General features: G+C 49.2%; 1 protein-coding gene across 1 annotated transcript in view; it reads left to right on the forward strand.

Moving 5' to 3' along the window:
- Nucleotides 1–1205: 1205 nt before the first annotated feature.
- KCNN1 (potassium calcium-activated channel subfamily N member 1) overlaps nt 1206–20059 on the forward strand; it is a 140445-nt gene continuing 121591 nt past the window's right edge. The window contains exon 1 of the mRNA XM_029613745.1: nt 1206–1372. The gene's annotated coding sequence lies outside the window, so the exon portion shown is untranslated. The remainder of the gene's footprint in view (nt 1373–20059) is intronic.

Genomic DNA, 20059 nt, shown 5'->3' on the forward strand with positions numbered 1-20059 from the left:
GGGATATAAAAAAAAAAAGTGCACTTCTTTTTGATCAAATCAATATATACGAGTATATATTTTTCTCCGCCGCAAGCAATAAATTCAAGAATCGGGAAGACACTAAGGAGGAGGATACATTTATTGCAACAAAGAGGACCATATTTTTTTATGTTTCTCATGAGCCCTTGACTGCCTCCAGAGCTGGAGTTAAATTCCCCACATTAAAAATTGTGCATTGGGCACTCAGCCTTTGTGAGTGCTTTCCTGCATTGGGTGGAAATAGTTAGTGTCTCCATCTACATGGAATTTTCATGCGTTGGGCGCCATTGGGCACGCGTTTGTTAGGGGCATGGATTGGACGCGCTAATCTCCTTACCGCATTGGATGCTATTTTTACCCACCCAAAACACGCGCCCAACTGCAGGTAAACCCACGCTCTAGGCTGGGAGCACCTTATTGCGTCAGCCTGTCATTGAGTCCCGCCTTGCCCTTTTGGAGTCAGAGCCGCTTGGACACAACAAAAGGAGATGCAGTTTGCTAGCCACTTAGAAATCGCCCCCTTTGGTTACAGCAATCCCAGCTCCATTGGGGGTCAAAAGAGACAAAAAGTGGCTTGGACCTTCTAGGGAATCTGATCTGCTTCAGGCAGAAGGCGGCAGTGAACATCTGTGAACATCTGTGAGCATGTGACAAAACGGCACCCGGGTGAAGGTGGCTCTCGGTGTGCACCCTCTCCCCTTATGGGCTTGCAGGCTCGCTGACTGACTCAAAGGGGGGGGGGGAGCATGGCGCCCCCTTCCCCAGGCTTGGCACCCAGAGTGCCCACCCTCCTTGCCCACCTCTTCTGGCGGCAGAGATTCGCTAGGGAGGCTCAGCCCTTCTACAAACACGGTGTTCTGTAGCTTGGCTGCTTGCACTGGAAAAGGCAAAGAGGAAGGGAAAAAGGAAAAGCTTATTAATAAAACAATGGTGAGGAAGGCAAGCCCAGCTCTGTCTCTCTCTCTCTCTCTCTCTTCAGATAAAGTTCTGTGCCCCCTTCTGCTTCCTAGTTATAACTTGGGAAACACCCTGCATGTTTTCAGCCTGTGAATGCCATTCACTGAGAAGAAAGCTTTCCTCCGAGTTGTGCCAAGGCCCAGGGAGAGGTGGAGTGGGCCACTCTGTCCTTTGTGAGCGCAGTGGGTGGGAGTGGAGGGAGCTGGCGGGAACTGGCAGGCGGACAAACAAGGCACGGAGAGCAGAAGGAGCTGCAGCGAGCATGCTCGGAGCTGGAGCTTTTTATATCTAGGGCCGTGCAGATTCTGGCACTTGAGGGGCAGAACCCACACCCACCCTCCCTTTTATTACTTCCACCAAAACGGGGCAGCTGAAGGAGACCGGGGCTCTCCAGGTAAGTCTCGGACTATTTCCTGGCCATTATTCAGCTCGCCACGTTGGATATTTCTATGTGGTGTGTAGTTCAGAGACCCCCCTAGGAGTCAGAGAAGGCTCTCACTGTCCAGCTCTTTGAACTGGCAAGGGACAGAATGGAAACAGGAGTCTTGGAGTTGCTTTTTTTTTTTCCTTAATTTTTATAGAGAATTAGGATGCCCAACTTTCAAAAGCTGATTTGAGGGATCTTCTGGGACATAGACTCAGCCTGAGGGGGGCATTTCGTGTGGTCCCGCTGAAAGGTTTAGACTGGACAAACCTTTGGTACAGGACAGGGCAGAAAACCGGTTAATCTTAAGCCACAGTGTGGGAAGCGCTCATCCAGATTCCGGACTGCTCGGGCAGCCCAAGAGAATGAGATGGCGGGACTTCGCATGCAGAACACAACGCTTGTACGGGCTGATGCGATAAGACGCGCGGTTTCCTAACCCGTGCACAGCCACATCTCCTGGGCGCCCGGTGCAATATTTAAATGAGCCGCTGTGATAAAAGGACGTGTTGGGAAAGAATTACAGGTCCCTAGCGCTCCAATGCATCCGGTTCCCACCATTGCAACGGGCGCTCAGAACGAGCATCCGCTTTATCCCGTCTCAGGTCGATTTCACCCAGTATACATGCACAATCAGCAAGGGGCAAAATCGGCCTGGAGCATGTCTATTGTGCACTCAGAATTTTATTTTTTTTTTTTCATCAAGCCATTACATTACACCTTTCTTCTTAAACACTGCAAGCAGTAGATTAAGTATCGCAACAATACTAAGTAGGAGGAACCACAGAGGACAGTATTTTTTTAAATTTCTTCTGAGCCCTTGACTCACGGATTGATTTAACTCCAGCTCCAGCTCCGGGGATGGAGTTAAATTTGCTGTGTTAAAAAAGTGTGCATTGGGCGCCCAGCGATTTTCTGCATTGGGGGTTATAATTAATAGCCTCACCTACGTGGAATTTACATGGGATGAGCGCTATCAGCTACGTGTTTGTTTGGGCGCATGTTTTGGATGCGCTAATCTACTTATCGCATCGGGTGCTAGTCTAGTGCGTCCAAAAACACGCGTCCAACCGGGCGTAAACCTGGGCACTAGGACGGGCGCACTTTATTGCATGGGAAGTTAGACTGGGGCAAAGCTACAATAGAAGTCCCTGTCCTAAAGAGCTTACAAAGGGTACCATGAGGTCTGTTTCATTATTGGGCTGCTCGGTAAATGCGGGCACTGTCTGTGTGAAGAGGATCATGGTGGTGTGCCCCTGTGTGGCAATGATACAGACAGAAGATGCTGCAAAGGCTTGCGTCTGAGTTCTCAGTAATGAAGAGGTCTTTAGTTTTCAAGTTCCACCCTAGAAACCTGACTGCAAGGTCCCCAAAGGCTGCACTGTGCTTTTGGCCGAGCTTCAGGTTGAGCTGTTCCCTGCTCCGCTTAGTTATAACGCTGCCATTCTCTGGAGCAGCTAGGGATATAATGTTGCTGCTTTTGGGTTGGTTCCAGGGGATTTTCCTCAGCTTTTGCCGTCTGATATTCTGGTACATTTCACATTTGTCGCGGAAATCAGCTGAAGGGGAACAGGTGTGGGCTCCTGACGCCTGTTTTATAAAGCCAGCACTCCTGCATTTCAAGCACAGCCAAAAAAGTCTTTCTTTAATTAAACTGTGCCACACAATGGTCTTTTTAGGGGCACAGAGCAAAAACAATTCAACTGGCAATCAGATGGAGGATCCAAAAATAAGCCGGGTGGAGGGCATGGCCCAGCCCATGTCGTGGTGCTCCCCACGAGGAGAAAGCAGGTCCTCCTAGCCAGGGAGGCTGCATGAAGGAGTCTTGGTGCCCTTTAACATGAAGGGCTAGCTTAGCCGTTTCTACCAGGCTAAGTTTAACGCTGGCTGTGGAACAGGCTTGCCCCCTCACCCCAGATCAATCCAACAGGCTGAGCCAGTTTCTGGCTTTGCCCTATTGCACGAATGTGGTTCTGATTTTTTTTCTTCCCCATTGATTTCTCTTAAGAAAATAAGATCCGTTTGAGATGGTTCACCTTATCCCAGCTGCCGGTGGGGTCCAGTCGTGAATACAACCTAATTAAAGGGAAACTAAGAAGATTTGAGGCTTGTACAGCAACTAAAATATATATTATGTAAAGTAGATTTTCCAGCACTAATGCAAGTATTTGTATGATCAGTGGTGTATGTCCCCAATGCCAATTCAGAGCTTTGCAGCTGCCATTAAACCCCGCGCTGCAGCTCGTTACAGGATGCCCCATTAAGGAACATATTACCCCAGTAGTGCAAGAATTAACATTGGTTGCCATTAGTTCAATGGGTGACAGTTAGAATTGCAACCATTGCATTTCGGTGTTTGCAGGGAAATAGCCCTTCATATTTAGCTGATGCCCTAATATGCCCTAACTCATCTCCAGGCTTAATTTGTGGGGGCACTGCCTGGAACTGAGTTCCACGGCTTCTTTTCAGATTTAAGAGGCAGAACTTCAAGGGTTCCAGCCCCTCCCCTCCATTAGATGAATAGATCATTAGCTATTAATATTTATTGATTATTAGCAGTTTATGAACTTCTGCTCTAGGAACTTATCCAAACCTTTTTTAAACCCAGTTACACTAACTGCCATAACCACATCCTCTGGCAATGAATTGCAGAGCTTAACTATGCGCTGAGTGAAAATCAATTTTCTTCGATTTGTTTTAAATGAGCTGCTTGCTAACTTCATGGAGTGCCCCCTGGTCCTTCTGTTATCTGAGAGTAAATAACCGATTTACATTAACCTTTTGAAGTCCTTTCATGATTTTGCAGACTCTATCATATCCCCCCTCAGCCGTCTCTTCTCCAAGCTGAAAAGTCCTAACCTCTTTAGTCTTTCCTCATAGGGGAGCCATTCCATGCCCCTTATCATTTTGGTCGCCCTTCTCTGCACTTTCTCCAGTGCAACTATATGTTTTTTGAGATATGGTGACCAGAACTGCAAGCAGTATTCAGGGTGCAGTCTCACCAGGGAGCAATACAGAGACATTATGACATCGACTGTTTTATTTGCCATTCCCTTCCTAATGATTCCTAATATTCTGTTTGCTTTTTTTGACCGCCACAGCACAATGAGCCAACGATTTCAATGTATTATCCACTAATTAGTGGTTAGTGGTTAGTGCAGTTAGTATAGCTGTGTTTAAAAAAGGATTGGATAAGTTCTTGGAGGAAGAGTCCATTACCTGCTATTAAGTTCACTTAGGGCGGATTTTAAGAGCCCTGCTCGCCTAAATCCGCCCAAATCCGGGCGGATTTAGGCGCGTGCAGAGCCCCGGGACTCGCGTAAGTCCCGGGGTTTTCTGAGGGGGGCGTGTCGGGGGCGGGCCCGAACCGCGCGGCGTTTTCGGGGCGTGTCGGGAGCGTTCCGGGGGCGGGCCCGGGGGCGTGGCTATGGCCCAGGGCGGTCCGGGGGCGTGGCCGTGCCCTCCGGACCCGCCCCCAGGTCGCGTCCCGGCACGCTAGCGGCCCGCTGGCGCGCGGGGATTTACGTCTCCCTCCGGGAGGCGTAAATCCCCCAACAAAGGTAAGGGGGGGTTTAGACAGGGCCGGGCGGGTGGGTTAGGTAGGGGAAGGGAGAGGAAGGTGAGGGGAGGGCAAAAGAAAGTTCCCTCCGAGGCCGCTCCGATTTCGGAGCGGCCTCGGAGGGAACGGGGGTAGGCTGTGCGGCTCGGCGCGCGCCGGCTATACGAAATCGATAGCCTGATGCGCCAGCAAAAGTACGCCAATTCGCGTTGTTTGTAAATCTACCCCTTAAAGAATAGCCACTGCCATTAGCAATGGTTACATGGAATAGACTTAGTTTTTGGGTACTTGCCAGGTTCTTATGGCCTGGATTGGCCACTGTTGGAAACAGGATGCTGAGCTTGATGGACCCTTGGTCTGACCCAGTATGGCATTTTCTTATGTTCTTATGACGCCTAGATCTCTTTCCCGGGTGGTAACTCCTAAGACAGAACCTAACATCGTGTAACTACAGCAAGGGTTATTTTTCTCTATATGCATCACTTTGCACTTGTCCACGTTAAACTTCATCTGCCATTTGGACGCCCAGTCTTCCAGTCTTCCAAGGTCCTCCTGCAATTTATCACAATCTGCTTGAGATTTAACTACTCTGCATAATTTTGTGTCATCTGTAAATTTGATCATTTATAAATATATTAAAAAGCACCAGTCCTAGTACAGATCCCTGAGGCACTCCACGGTTTACCTCTCTCCACTGAGAAAACAGACCATTTAATCCTACTCTCTCTTTCCTGTCTTTTAACCAATTTGCAATCCACAAAAGCTCATTGCCTCCTATCCCATGATTTTTTAGTTTTCTTAGAAGCCTCTCATGAGGAACTTCTGGAAATCCAAATACACCACATCTACCACTTCACCTTTATTCACATGTTTATTCACCCCTTCAAAAAAATGTAGGAGATTTGTGAGGCAAGACTTCCCTTGGGTAAATCCATGCTGGCTGTGTCCCATTAAACTATGTCTATCTAAATGTTTTGTGATTTTATTCTTTATAACAGTTTCCATGATTTTTCCCAGCATTGAAGTCAGGCTCACCGGTCTATGGTTTCCCGGATCACCCCTTTTTAAATATTGGGGTTACATTGGCCACCCTCCAGTCTTCAGGTACAATGGATGATTTTAATGATAGGTTACAAATTAAATGTAATAGGTCTGAAATTTCATTTGAGTTCTTTCAGAACCCTGGGGTGTATACCATCTGGTTCAGGTGATTTACTGCTCTTCGGTTTGTCAATCAGGCCTACCACATCTTCCAGGTTCACCATGATTTGGTTCAGTTCATCTGAATCATCACCCATGAAAACCTACTCTGGAACGGGTACCTCCCCAACATCCTCTTCAGTAAACACCACAGCAGAGATTAGTCTTTCCGTGATGGCCTTATCTTCTCTAAGTGCCCCTTTAACCCCTCAATCATCTAATGGTCCAACTGACTCCCTCACAGGCTTTCTATATATTTTTTAAAGTTTTTATTTATTTTATTTATTTACTGATTTTGTATACCATCATTCGGTGGAGCCATCACAATGGTTTACAAGATAATAAAAGAAATAAATAATATACAACATATAAAAACATGAATACAATTCTAATTGTGAGTTTTTGCCTCTACGGCCAACTTCTTTTCAAATTCTCTCTTCGCCTGTCTTATCAATGTCTTACATTTAACTTGCCAACGCTGATGCTTTATCCTGTTTTCTTCTGATGGATCCTTCTTCCACTTTTTGAACGAAAAGTTGATTTCCTCTGCGAAATTCGGAGTTTCAGCTGTCCCTAAAGAATGCACTTTGCTGTAAGAGGCTTCTGCCTAAATAAGTGTCCTAGAATGTCTAATATCCCGGCATCTGACATGCCCAAAGGAAATCCTGGCTGCTGCTGGAGGCTGCCCTGCCACCGCACTGCAAGACAGGAAAAGGAATTGGGGAAAACCGCAAAGTCCTGTCAAGACTGGGGCTACTGATAAGGCTTCTGAAAATTCAATGGACAAAGCCACATTCCTCGTCTTTCGTTTTTATTTCCCAAGTGTGAAAGAGAATTTCTGGAACAAATTCTCCTAATCTTTCTGGCCCTATCTAGAGAGACGTAGATGCGTGGTAAGAGGTTTTTCCTTTCGTTAAGATCCTGTGTATCTAATTTGGGAGTGTTGCTTGTTTGAACTGTGGTTATAGATGTAAAGCTTATTCTTCACCAGCACAGCTATTTGGTTTTTTTTGGAGCAGCAAGAATTTGTTTTGCAGGGCCATATACAGGCGTTCACTGCAGGATCCCGTGATTTGCTGACATCTTTTCAGGATTAAATATTTCTTTCTTTTTCTGCAGTTTGAGTCTGACTTTCATCTTGATGGTTAATGCAACTTAATGTTTTATTATTTATTCTTGCGTCTCCTTGCTTAGCCCAATAATTAGTGGCCTTTCACTAGGAATTCTAATCATGCTTTCATTTTTCTTTCTTTTTTTTTGTATTCTTAAATTCAAGGTTTTCTTTGTTTGTTAAGTGATAGCTCATGAAAATAAATTATTTAAAAAGTACAAGGAAATGGAGCAATTTGTTAATCTGCTTACAATAACTTCCCTTTCCATCTCCTGGATTTATTGTTTCATGGCCCTTCCTGTTTCCACTGGGCCCAGAGATCCCAGGACTGGACTTGATTTGCCCCAGACTGTTCCCAAGAACAGGAATTTCACCTTAAACAAAGAGAAGCTGGATTTAGCATCTCTCCAGGGAGCCACTGGTATCCAGAGCTGCCTGCACTCAAATATCAGGGCGGCCCCGTGGCCCAACAATAGCTCTATTTAAAGCTGGCAGAAAGTGAAGGCACCCGATCCGTTGGGACCCACACAAGAACTGACCCTGGGGGGCTTACATCCTGCTTCACCTCCAATTTCAGGACACAGGGGAATCCTGTTAAAAAGGGACTTAGGGAAACCGGCCTGATGTGAATTCTATTCTATTCTATTCGTGAAGTCCGGTATAGAAATATATATTTAATAAATAAATAAATAAATAAATAAATAAATAAATAAATAAATAAAATACGTTTGCTTACCCGGATGCAATTAGGGTTGCCAGCTTGAAAGGGCCCAGGGTAATAAAGTGCGTTCTGCTGAGCACACAGTGGCACTGGCAGTTGTGAGCACACTTTTTTTGTGCACAAGCTGTACTCCCGAATCGGCAAGGAGTTCTGGGCACCAAAAAAAGGGGCGCAAAGAGCCGGGCGTGCTGCTTAGTGACCTCGCATGGAAATCCCATGCTAATGAGGGCATTCCCCACCTGCATGGTAAGACAAGAGGGATCGTTACCCTTCACCGATTAGCCTTGATGCTTGTGACGCAACTGCAACACAGCTCTCTGCTTAGAGCACAAGGGAAAAAAGGGAATGGGATTCAGACGCCGGCAGCCTACGCTGGGCCCCCACCTTGTGGTCCAGGGGTACTGATATGCAGAGGTTAGGGATAAAGCGCAGGACTTCCACAGACAAGTCCAAAAGCAAAAGCACGTGCAAGCAGCACTGTCTGAATTATTAAGAAAGCCGCTCATGTTGTAAAAATGCTACTTGCGGTATCTGCAAATATTGGTACCCTTTACATAAGGCTTGGGGTAACCTGCATGGAGAGGCAATTACTTCCATAAGAAGCTTGCTGGGCAGACTGGATGGAGCATTTGGTCTTTTTCTGCCGTCGTTACTATGTTATTATGTGTCACCCCCCCCCCCCCCCCCCCCGACGCAGAGAGATGTGCTGGCTTGCCTTGTGTTCTTTTTAGGACTGATCAGAGATGGAGGAAATGTTTAGGAGGAGTAATAAAATTTCCAGTGCTAGAGCCAGGCTATGGACAGAAGCTAGAGTTCTGGTGCCAGGACCTCATATCGGGATTTATGCACACCAAAGGCCTGTTTTATGTGCACAAAAAATGGTTTCAATGCTGAAAGCATAAATCATATTTGATATGCACAAAATGCGATACCGCACGTTTTGTGCACATGAACCCTGTCCAAGAGAATCCCCACCACCCAAATTAAAATGTGCCATCAGCCTACGCTGAGCATTCAGTTTTACTGCGGTTTATGCACATTTTAAACTCCTGAGGCATTAGCATCCCATTTGCTTACTGCACTGGGAGTTCCATTTTTTTTTTTGAGCAGCTGCGTCAAACTGTGAGCTGACTTGCAGCCCGCAGTCAACACGGGGCTTATTGCATTGGCCTCAAAATCAGAAAACTTGGCCACCTGCTCTTCCTCCAGTCTCCCCTCCCTGTAGCATCTTTCTTGCTAAGAGAGGGGGGAGGGGGGGGTGCAGGGCCTGGGGGCAGAGGAGCATGTGCTGACTCAGTCCACGGCTTGCAAGCCTGCGCAAGATATCAAGGCACAAGTAAGTAATGTAAAGAAAAGCCGCAGAACCGGGAGTCCTCAAGCTACAGGAGTTACCCTAACTTTTTTTTTTTTTTTCAATGGAACGGATGGGTGGATGCCGGGAATGCCCTCCTGGAGGAGACGGTGAAGGCAAAAACGGCAAGGAAATTCCAAACGGTGTGGGGGGGGGGGGGGGGGGGGGGAGGAGTAACCTGACTGGATTGATGATTCGGCCCAAAACAGCGGTGGAATGACAGCACTGAGCTTCCAAGAAGGCACGGGGTAACCTGCACGGAGTTACAGCCCTGGACAGCTTGCTGGGCAGATGGGGGGGGGTGGACCATATGGGTATTCATCTGCCACCCTTTGGATTGGCCCCTGCTTTTAGCCAGAAAGAGTCCATTTTAAGTCTCTTTTGACCTGGAGGCTGGTGGTTGGCAGAGCTCTGCCCAAGCTTGCAATGCTGCCTACTATTCCCACACATCTGCCAATGAACCTGCCTTGCACCTCCCCTTACTCTTCCAATACTGCTAGCTTTTTTTTTTTTTTTAATTTTTCACCTGTTTTTGCATCTTTTGGGAGTCTCTGCTGTTTAGTGGCAGCCTGAGTTAATTAGCTCCTCGCTGCACCCCGTAAGTTAATGTATGTATGTGTTTGATTTATATTCCCCCTTTCGTATACTTCAAAAGCAGATTGCATGCAGGTACTGTAGGTGTTTCCCCCGTCCCCAGAGGGCTCGCAACCTAAACTTGGTACCTGAGGCAATGGAGGGTGAAGGGACTTGCCCAAGGTCACAAGGAGCGACAGCAGGACTCGAGCCCTGGCTTCCCTGGTTCATAGCTCGCTGCTCTAACCACCAGGCTACTGGTGAGGAATTCCCCATTGCTGAAGATCAGCTCACGCCTGCTGCCCTGGCGCTGGCTCTGTGCCTGCCTCCCTTCTCCGCTGCATTCAGTTCAGGCTGGGCTGATAAGCCTTCCTGGGTCCTTCCTTCTTCTCACATTATTTAAGAAACCAAGCAGTTTGGTTGTTGTTTTTATTATTATTATTATTTCTTATAATGAAACACACATGCACTTATCAGCTGGCTGCAAGACCTCCTCGTGAGAGACTGAAATGTATTTCCATGCCTGGAATAACAATAGAAGACAAGCAAGCCGCCCCTTTTCTGCTTGCAGAGTCTAATTTTAGTGTAGCGTATTCTCCGGCTCAGTCGTGGAGAGCAATCTGCTCCTTCTGCCACACTTCTTCAGGCGTGGACCAGTGGGGTATTTTTTTTTTTTTATGTTTGTTTTTTTCCATTCCTAAACCACCTTTTTTTTTTTTTTTTTTTTTCTTTAGCCAAAAATGGGAATCAAAGCCTGAGACAAGTGCTGGCATCCTGTTTTGGGGTGAGGTTAGACGTTTGCTTATTTATTTCAAACATTTGAGATTCTGCTTTTTTTTTCCCAAAGCAGATTGCAATACTATTTTAATGGACTAACAAGCACGATATCAGAACAATAACCTTAGCAATATGTGCCCTTATAAACGCGTGGCGATCATGGGGAGAGGAGCTTCGTTCTTTCCTAATGAACAGACTTGAGGGCAGGGCTGGTGGAAAAACCATGCTTTTTTTTTGCATTTTTTTTTCCCCCTGGAAAGAGAGATATCAGGGTCCTAGGCAAAAGGGTAGTGGAACCTCGCTCATAGTAGCTGAAGGCCCCCAGTCTTGTGTAGGTTAAGTTTAGCAGAGGATAAGGGGCAGAGGGGACGAGAGAAGGACTGGAGTTCTCTAGACAGGATGTAGGGTGTGAGAAGACGAGAGGGATTCCGTTCGGGCCCTGTTTATTCACGTGTTAAGAAGACGAAGCAGATGGCTTTGAATTTTATCCTGGTTTCAACCAGGAGCCATCTGTAGGCTTATGTGGTCGAAGGCTTTGGCACCTGCCAAGATTCAAGCCGCTGTGTTTTGCATGGGCGGTGGCCGTTTCAGGCTGGTCATGGAGATACCATGCAATAGGGAGTTACAATAATCCAACAGATTGACGAATAATAGAAGCCAAGTTATCGGGATGATTGCATTGCTGCCGACTCTGGCAGGGCTGCTTAAAGGAGGCTCATTACCTTAGATACGTGGGAATCCATAGGAGATTTGGGCAGAGTTGAACCCTTCAGCTTCAAACAGATTCTTTGGGCTGGAAGGGGGGGGGGGGGGGTGTTCATGATGGGATCGGCAGGGGGTGGCCACAACAGCTAAAGCAGAGGAATTCTGATTTGGAGTTTGGGTTTATGGGTACTGAGCCACTGGGCTGCTGCAGTGAGGCAGTTGTTAAGGTTTGGTTGGGAAGGGGTCTGCACTCCTCCTATCAGCCTGGTCCTGCTTCTAATTTGTCTCCCTCTGCAGTATCACTTCCTCGCAAGTGGCAATCAGACAGCAACTGCTGCTCCACAAGACCCTGGGCTCATAGCACAGACGCCGTGAGAACACAATTCTAGTTTGTGTGCTCGGAGTTAACCTTCTGTAACAATCTTAAAAAGTGACTTTATTTTCCATTTTGCTCGTAGCCCAGCTTGTAACTCTGCTATAATGTACCACTCGGAAAGAATAATCAGAATAAAGCAGGCATTTCTGCACGCTCTTGGGCTCTGCTGGGGGGTCACTGCGGCTCCTTCTTTCCTGAAAGGTTTTCCTGGGTCCTCAGTCTCTGGTCGGGCCAAAGCTCCCAGTAATGGTTCACTTTGGGATCCCCGGGTTTCCCTTGGGACACCTTCGCTCTCGGCCCGTCTGGCGACGTCTAGGGTTCTTGTAAAGTGAGAGACACTAACTCCCAGCCCTGGGCAGACTGTGGCTGGCAGATAAACTCCCAGCAGGTAAGAGCCACCGCCGGCTGCCGCTATATTGTAGGGACTCTTGTGAGAACTTCCGCAAGGGACACCCTGCTCTTTCTTGTTATTTCCGGTTGACATTAACAGTTAATGATCCGAGTCCCAAAAAAGCTAAACGTGCCCCTTTGACCCGACCTCTGTATTCATAGCAGCAAGGTAGGAGCTGTGGTGCAGAGCTGAGCGCCTGCAGCCTGCCCATGGCTTTCTCCTTTCACCTCACTGCCATTCCCCATCCCCCCCCCCAATCTGCCTCTTCTCCCCCCTTCCCTCATGCTGGATGACACTGGCATCCTGACGCGGCTGACACTTCATTTTGTGCTGATGCTTCCCATGAACGATGGGCCCTATTAGCCCAGGCCTGAAAGAGAGGAGGGGTGGGGAGAGAAAGCTCCTGCTCGGGGTGAGGCCGTTGAATGACGGAGCCCTAGACACAGCTGCGCAGTGCCAGAGGCCGCCTTTACGCTTGCTGGCTTTCAGCTCTCCGAGCTCCCATGAATATTTTCAGAGAAAAGAGAAAACAAATCTGGCTCTTCGTATCCGGTGCCATCGGCTTGGTGCAGGTCATCCTGGCAAACCTGGCCCTTTGCTGGCGGTATGCATCCTTGCACGGGCACAGATTTCCCCAGAAATCACCGCACTTCAGGCAGATCCTTCCCTGATGTCCCAGCCAGCTGCATCCTGGCTCCGGCCTTTCCTTCTTGTGGGTTCAGCCCTGGTTTCTTATTTTTGTCAAACAAGTCTGATCGATTCGAATCTTAAAAAGCCATTTTTTAGGATTTTTTTCTACTTTGTAGAAAAAGATTTTATTTCTTCTCAGGAAGGATGTTTGACACTAGCAACAAGCCCTCCTACAGGAGGCAGCAAACATGGTACGAAAATTCAAGAGCTCCGGGGACAAGCAGAAAGGATCCCTCGGCAGTAAGGGAGCATGGGGGGTAAATCCCAGGCCAGACACAGAGGAGGTTCAGCATGAAGAACTGGAAGGTAAAGCCCAGGTCAGAAGATCCCCAGAGGTGGAAGAGTGAGGGGGGTACTGAGGGCTATTGGTGGGGGGGGGGAATGAGCATCCTCGGGAGTGTGGGGGGAAAGTGGATAAAGCCCAAGATGGAAAGCAAAGATCCTTAAGTACCAGGAGATGCAAATAGAGACCAAGAAAATGTGGCAGAAAGGTACAGAACTAGTCCCAATGATATTGGGTGCCACCGGCCCGATTAAGAAGAATTTCCAAGTGCATCTTGATGTGCTGCCTTCTCTACCTATTACATCCTATGAACTTCGAAAGTAGGTTCTCTTTGGCAAAATGCAAGTATTAGGGCATTAGCAATAAATTTGAGAGGTTGAGAAAATTCCTTGCATTCCCAGCCTTACCCAGCAAACCCATCTGGAGACACGGCCCCCATGAGAGAGCGAGGGTAAAGCCTGGGGATAGGCAGAGAGGATCCTTAGCAGTAAGGGAGATAAGGATTGAGCCTAGGACAAACACAGAGGATATCTAAGGGTGGGAGAATGTGAGGGGGGTAAAGCCGGTGCCGGTGCAAGAGTCTGCAGTCGCATCACAAGATCATGATCTCTCTCTCTTGCCAACCCGAACCCCACAAATCGCACACCACCAACCTCCAAATCTCCGTTCACACAGCGCGACATGCCTTGCCCGCATCTCCATCAGCACGCCGCTCCCGCCTCTCTGCTCTCGTTTTGCTGCTTTCAAAAATTACCGCCCTCGCGATCCTCAGCAATGGCAGAGTCTGAGGTACCGAGGCAGCCGGGCCCCAGCTCGGTCTCTCTTCTTCGGCACCCCCTGAGGTCGGCTGCTCACGGCAGAGGCACAAGTCGCACGGTATTTTGGGGGCTGGCTACGTGTTTGTGTAATTTTTACACGTTCTGCTATGAAGTATAGCAAGAATGCCTTATGGAGAGATTGTGTTCATCCATCTGTCTTGTCTGTGACCTCGTATCACAGGCAAAATGACTGGAGCTAGGGCCTTCAGATTTGGTGTGATCTCAGGGTGTGGCGCGGTGGTTGCAATTGCTGAGTTTCATGCTGGTTCAGGCAGACATTGCCTGGTCTACAAGAATGGCCTCTCCCACGCCCGTACGCTCTTAGTCAGAGCATAACTTTTAGTTTGACAGCTGTTAGGCAGCGTTCCTGCTTGTTTGGGTTCGAGTACATGAAACTCCTCTTCCCCGAATTTTGGATAAAGTAATGTGGTTGCCATGTCAGTCCAGCTGAATACCCAGAAATAAAGGATAACAAACAGGAACAAAAAAAAATGATAAGGTGATACCTTTTTATTGGGCTAAGCTAAAACTTTTCTTGTCCAGCTTCTGGGAACTAATACTCTCTCTTCCTCAGGCTGGAATAATTTCATCAGCGAGCAATGTAATTGCTTTGAATGTGCCTGTTGTTACTTGAAACAATGTCTTCTTAACAGAGGCAAGAACGCTAAGACCGTAGCCATGAAACGGCGCACTTGTGCGCGCACATGCCGGCGCACGCCACAGGATGCGGCCATTTTGTAACATACGCGCGTACATGCGCAAAGGGTATAAAACAGGCTGAACGCACGGCCGGGTGGATGCAGTTTTACATGGACGCACACACGTGCATGCAAATGCTGCGTAAGTGGGGGGAATTTGGTAGATATCCATGCCGATGCAATTACCAGTTACCCCAGCTGGTTCCCACTTTGCCCAGTTACAGGATAGGACTTCCTAACCCCCCTAGCTAACTAACCTCTCTTTTACCCTAGCTGCCCCGATCCTTAAAACCCCACTGACTAGATTAGTTTTTTTTTTGTTTTATAACTTACACGCCATCCATAGCAGAAGTAAAGTTACGCAGGAGGGGACCCCCGGCGTGCGCTTGTGCACAGAAATACTTAACGCGCGCATTTCATGTCACCAGGCCCGGGCCGCCCACACCCTGCCCATGTCCCTTCCCTTTTTCGCCTTTCCCACCTGTGTGCGCGCCGGGAGATACGCTCGTACTCGGGTGCTTCTTAAAATCCATGCTGCGCGTGCCGGTCCGTGATACTTGTGTATCTCCCGGCTTCGGCGCACATAGGGCTTTTAAAATTTACCTGCAGGAACCATAACGTATCTGCCTCAAACCCCACTGATTTCACTTGGAAGAAGAAGCTGACGTCAGGTGACCATCCCGGCCCCCACCTCACACGGAAAGCAGTTAAACATCCTTAGGAACAGCTCCCCCTGCCTCCCACTGCCACAGTTATGATAAAGGTGTCTCTTCTCTGCAGAAGGAGGACCGAGGATGACTTTTACCTGCACAGCTTTTGTCATTTAGGTTCATATTTGACCCAGAGGTGATTTAGGACGCTATGCAAGCCATATTCCAGTACCTTCCCTGCCCCTGGTTGAGGAAGACTCAGTGGATTAAGTATTCTAAGTATTTCCGCTAAATAGTCGCAAGACGTAAGAAACCTCTTAGCGTAATGAGTAAGTGCAGAATCTTCAGTAACAGTAACAGCAGTAGGCCTCACCCTCAGCCTATGAGACTTCAGACACATGCCTGGGGGCACGAGGAGGAGTGGCCAGTGAGAAGCACATGTGGGTATTAAGAAGAGAAGGGGGTCCATTTTCAAAACCGCACGCGTGCATCCCACGTGTGCGCGGTTCCCGGCGCACGCACATGGACGCGCCGATTTTATAACATGCGCGCCGATGTATGCGCGCGCATGCGGTCGGACCGCGACTCGCGCGCAAAGGAGGGAGGAATTTTCAAATTACGCGCGGCGACGCGATCGACCTTTTTTCCAGTTCCCTCCCAGTCACTCCAATTAAGGAGCGGACTGGGAGGGAACATCCTTAACCCCCCCTGCCTAACCTTCCTTCCCTTTTCCTTCTCCACCCCTGACCCCTACCTAGCTACCCCAATTTTTTTAATTTCATTACTTACTGCTCCTCCGGAGCAAACGTGTTGGCGCGCACTTCCCTGGGACAGCGGCTGTCCCGGCCGGCCTCCGTCCTACCCCTCCCCGCCCAAACCACGCCCCCAGGCCTGCCTCTTTTTCAGGGCCCGGCACTTCTGCGCATAACGGGGGCCGTTCTAAAATGCACGCAACGCATACAAGGCCCAGCCACACACACATAGCCCCTGTTTTTTTTTATGCGCGCAGCCCTTTGAAAATGTACTTGTTAGTGCATAGATATTTGGTGTCCAGCGATTTCTCTGTGTTGTATAACAATGACCAGACATTACAGAGAGATTATCGCACGTTCCCGAGGGCCTGCAGGGAATCTTCCTTCAGTGCATCCTGTTATACTGCCTTGCTCCTGAGAGAAATCCCAGCTTCTCTGCTTTACAAGTATAAGAGCAGGGAACGGATTCCAGTGGGAGGGAAGGCCAGGTATCTGTTCAGGAGTGCATGCATCCACACTTAAAAGAATTTCTAAGTGAGAGGGTGCAGGAGGAAGACTGAGAGGGGGAACGGGAGACAGAGAATGATACTGTAGTTTTGTCCTTCTCTTCCTGGCTTCCTCTGTTCCACCATAAGAACATAAGAACATGCCATACTGGGTCAGACCAAGGATCCATCAAGCCCAGCATCCTGTTTCCAACAGTGGCCAATCCAGGCCATAAGAACCTGGCAAGTACCCAAAAACTAAGTCTATTCCATGTAACCATTGCTAATGGCAGTGGCTATTCTCTAAGTGAACTTAATAGCAGGTAATGGACTTCTCCTCCAAGAACTTATCCAATCCTTTTTTAAACCCAGCTACACTAACTGCACTAACCACATCCTCTGGCAACAAATTCCAGAGTTTAATTGTGCGTTGAGTAAAAAAGAACTTTCTCCGATTAGTTTTAAATGTGCCCCCTGCTAACTTCATGGAGTGCCCCCTAGTCTTTCTACTATCCGAAAGAGTAAATAACCGATTCACATCTACCCGTTCTAGACCTCTCATGATTTTAAACACCATTCTCTCTCTCTTTCTCCTCATTGTCCTCTTTTTAAAAGCAACGTCTTACTGTCCTTCTACTTGTGCTGGGCAGGGAGGAAAGCAGAAGCTGAAAGTAAGTGAGATAATCAATGAATCGTAAGCTGCAAGCATCATCTGTTATCGATCCTCAGGCCCTTCACTCCCTCATCTTCCCTGCAACGATTCTGGAGAAGTCATCAATCCTGCGGCCCGGTGGCAGGGCCGTGTTGTCCCTCTGGGAGGAGGGGGAGGCCGTGGTCTGTGACTCTGGTGATCCGCCCGCGGGAGCCCGATGTCTGCAAGTGTAACATAAAAAAAAGATTTTGCCTCCTTAAAGGGTCCATGCGTCCGCTGGGGGCTGTCAGATCAGCTGTGCATGCCGGAGAGCAAACAGTAGTGAAAAAGTCATTCTTACTGTGCGTTCACTCGCTGCACAGGGGACAGGGACAGGGAATACACAGTGCACTCGGGGCGGCAGGCGCCATTTCTCTGGGCTGCCCTTGCGCAGTAACAGATCGATACTGTAACGTGCGGTTGAAGATTTCCCGTCTGTAACCTGCTGTGGGCGCACAATTCGGACGCGTAAGGCGATCCTGCTATACAGTCTCCAGTTTCACGCGTCCTTAGCGCTTCTTAAAACAGACACATAACCCTTTCCGCACCCAGCATGTATATGATATGTAAATGAACAAATTAGCTGTTTAATGAAGGAATTAGCTATTCCCCTCCAATACTGTGACGCGCGCTCAGATTATCTCCTTAGTAACCCGCTATTTTGCCGCGGCCTTAACGTGTTAGTTTACCGCCTACCCTCTACTAGGTGTTAGTGTGGTGTTCGAACAGCTACATAGTGGAATGTACCATGGACGACCTCTATATATATATATTTGCAGCGTAAAGTGTAAAAAAACAAAAATATGTATAAATACCTGTCACTTTCCTGTCACTTTCCGAATCCCCCAGGCTGCGGTCATCGAGGCGGCGGCGGGAGCCGGCGGGCGGGTGGGCGCGCGTTGGGTCCAGGCGGCCGGGTGGGTGCCCATTCATCCAGGCGGCGGCAGCGGGAGCCAGCGGGCGGGTGGGCGCGTGTTTGATCCAAGCCGCGGCCGGGTGGCCGTGCATTCATCCAGGCAGAGGGAGCCGGCGGCGAAAGCGGCCTCCGGAGGCCGCTTTCGCCGCCGGCTCCCTCTGCCTGGATGAATGCAAGGCCCCCGCCGGCAGTGCATGAATGCCCGTGCGATTTCGGCGCTCAAGGCAGTCACATGCCGTGACGTCAAGCGTCGTGACGTCACGTCTTGAGCGCCAAAATCGCACGGGCATTCATTCACTGCCGGCGGGGGCCTTGCATTCATCCAGGCAGAGGGAGCCGGCGGCGAAAGCGGCCTCCGGAGGCCGCTTTCGCCGCCGGCTCCCTCTGCCTGGATGAATGCACGGCCCCCCGGCCACGGCCTGGATCGAACACGCGCCCACCCGCCCCCCGGCTCCCGCCGCCGCCTCGATGACCGCACGCCTGGGGGATTCGGAAAGTGACAGGAAAGTGACAGGAAAGTGACAGGTATTTATACATATATATAAACAACTTACGCTGCAATGTTACTACACTTTATTCCCGTTTTAATTTTCGCCCTGCGCCTTGCTTCGGGAGGCGGGGGGGAACCATCCACTTCCTGGTGCCTGTCATTTCAAATGTCATTTGAAATGACAGGCACCAGCGCACCCAGGATACTGTATAGGCGCTGAATATACCGCCTATACAGTAAAATGGGTTGCGCGGGCCTAACGCTTGCCTAACGCTTCGCAGCCGCGGCATGCATTTGCATGTGATTAGAAGAGAGTATCGAGCGGTAGGTGAAGAGAACTGTGCGTGTGGGGAGCGAGGGTGCGCCCGGCACTGCCGCGCTGTTTCTACCGTGGCCTTAAGAGTATCGATCTGTAAGATTGGAACTGAGCTCTGCCCCAAGCACCACTGCCAACTCAGGTTGCCTCATTTCATCCCACGTACGATCCAGAGATCCTGGGGGGAAAAAACATCCTTTAGTACCTCTGGCCCATGCTCGGGTTTTAAGCTAACACCTGGGCCGGATTTAGGCAGAGGCAACCTAGGCGCATGCCTAGGGAGCCAAATTCCGAAGGTGCACTGAAAACTGCCCCCCCCCCCCCCCCCGCAACTGCCCTCTGATTTCCAGCAGAAAATCCCCCTACTCCGAGTCCTCTGCCTAGGGGCACTGTCATTTTAAATCCAGCACTGTTTGTGAAAAGAATACAGGAGTACGGGCTTTGTTACTGGGTACCTGGGGCAGTGCTGAGGGCCCTTGCAGGGCGCAGTGGGTTTAGAATAAGGAACCCCCCCCCCCCCCCACTGTCTGGGGCTTCTCACTGCCATCGACAGCCAAGAAGCCTTTCCCCTACGGCGCCTCCTCCGGAGCCCGGCTCGGGGGAACAGCAAAGCCTTGCAAGATGCTGGCGAGCAAACGCCCCCTGGCGGCAGAGGGACAGCATTGCTCCTGGCTGGGTGCCTGGGAGCTGCATAATGTATGAGGGATTCCTGTTCGTCTGGCAGCAGCTTCAGCCAGGGATTCCCTTTTTAACATGATCCAGAGCAGCCTCTCCCTCCCTCCCCCGTCTCCTTCCAACCTGATTTCCAAACGAGAACACTTTTTGTTTTTTTTTCCTGAAGGCAATGAGATAATATTTCAGCATTTTAATGCAATAAAGCTGATAAAGGGAGACAGTGTGTCTGGCAGTAAGGCCAGAGGCAGGGGCAGAGGGAGAAAGATGGGGGGGGGAGAGGAAGGATAGAACAGGAGAGGGAGGAGGAAAGAGTGCCTTCTTGCTTGCTAGGTTTCCCCCCAGCTCTAATTAAAGTCAGTAGTGTTTGTTGAAATGATAAGAAAATCCATTGTGGGGACTGTAAGTAGGGTGTGAGGGATTCGGTGGCTG

Source organism: Rhinatrema bivittatum, chromosome 8 (genome assembly GCF_901001135.1).
Source record: "Rhinatrema bivittatum chromosome 8, aRhiBiv1.1, whole genome shotgun sequence".
Lineage (NCBI taxonomy): Eukaryota > Metazoa > Chordata > Amphibia > Gymnophiona > Rhinatrematidae > Rhinatrema > Rhinatrema bivittatum.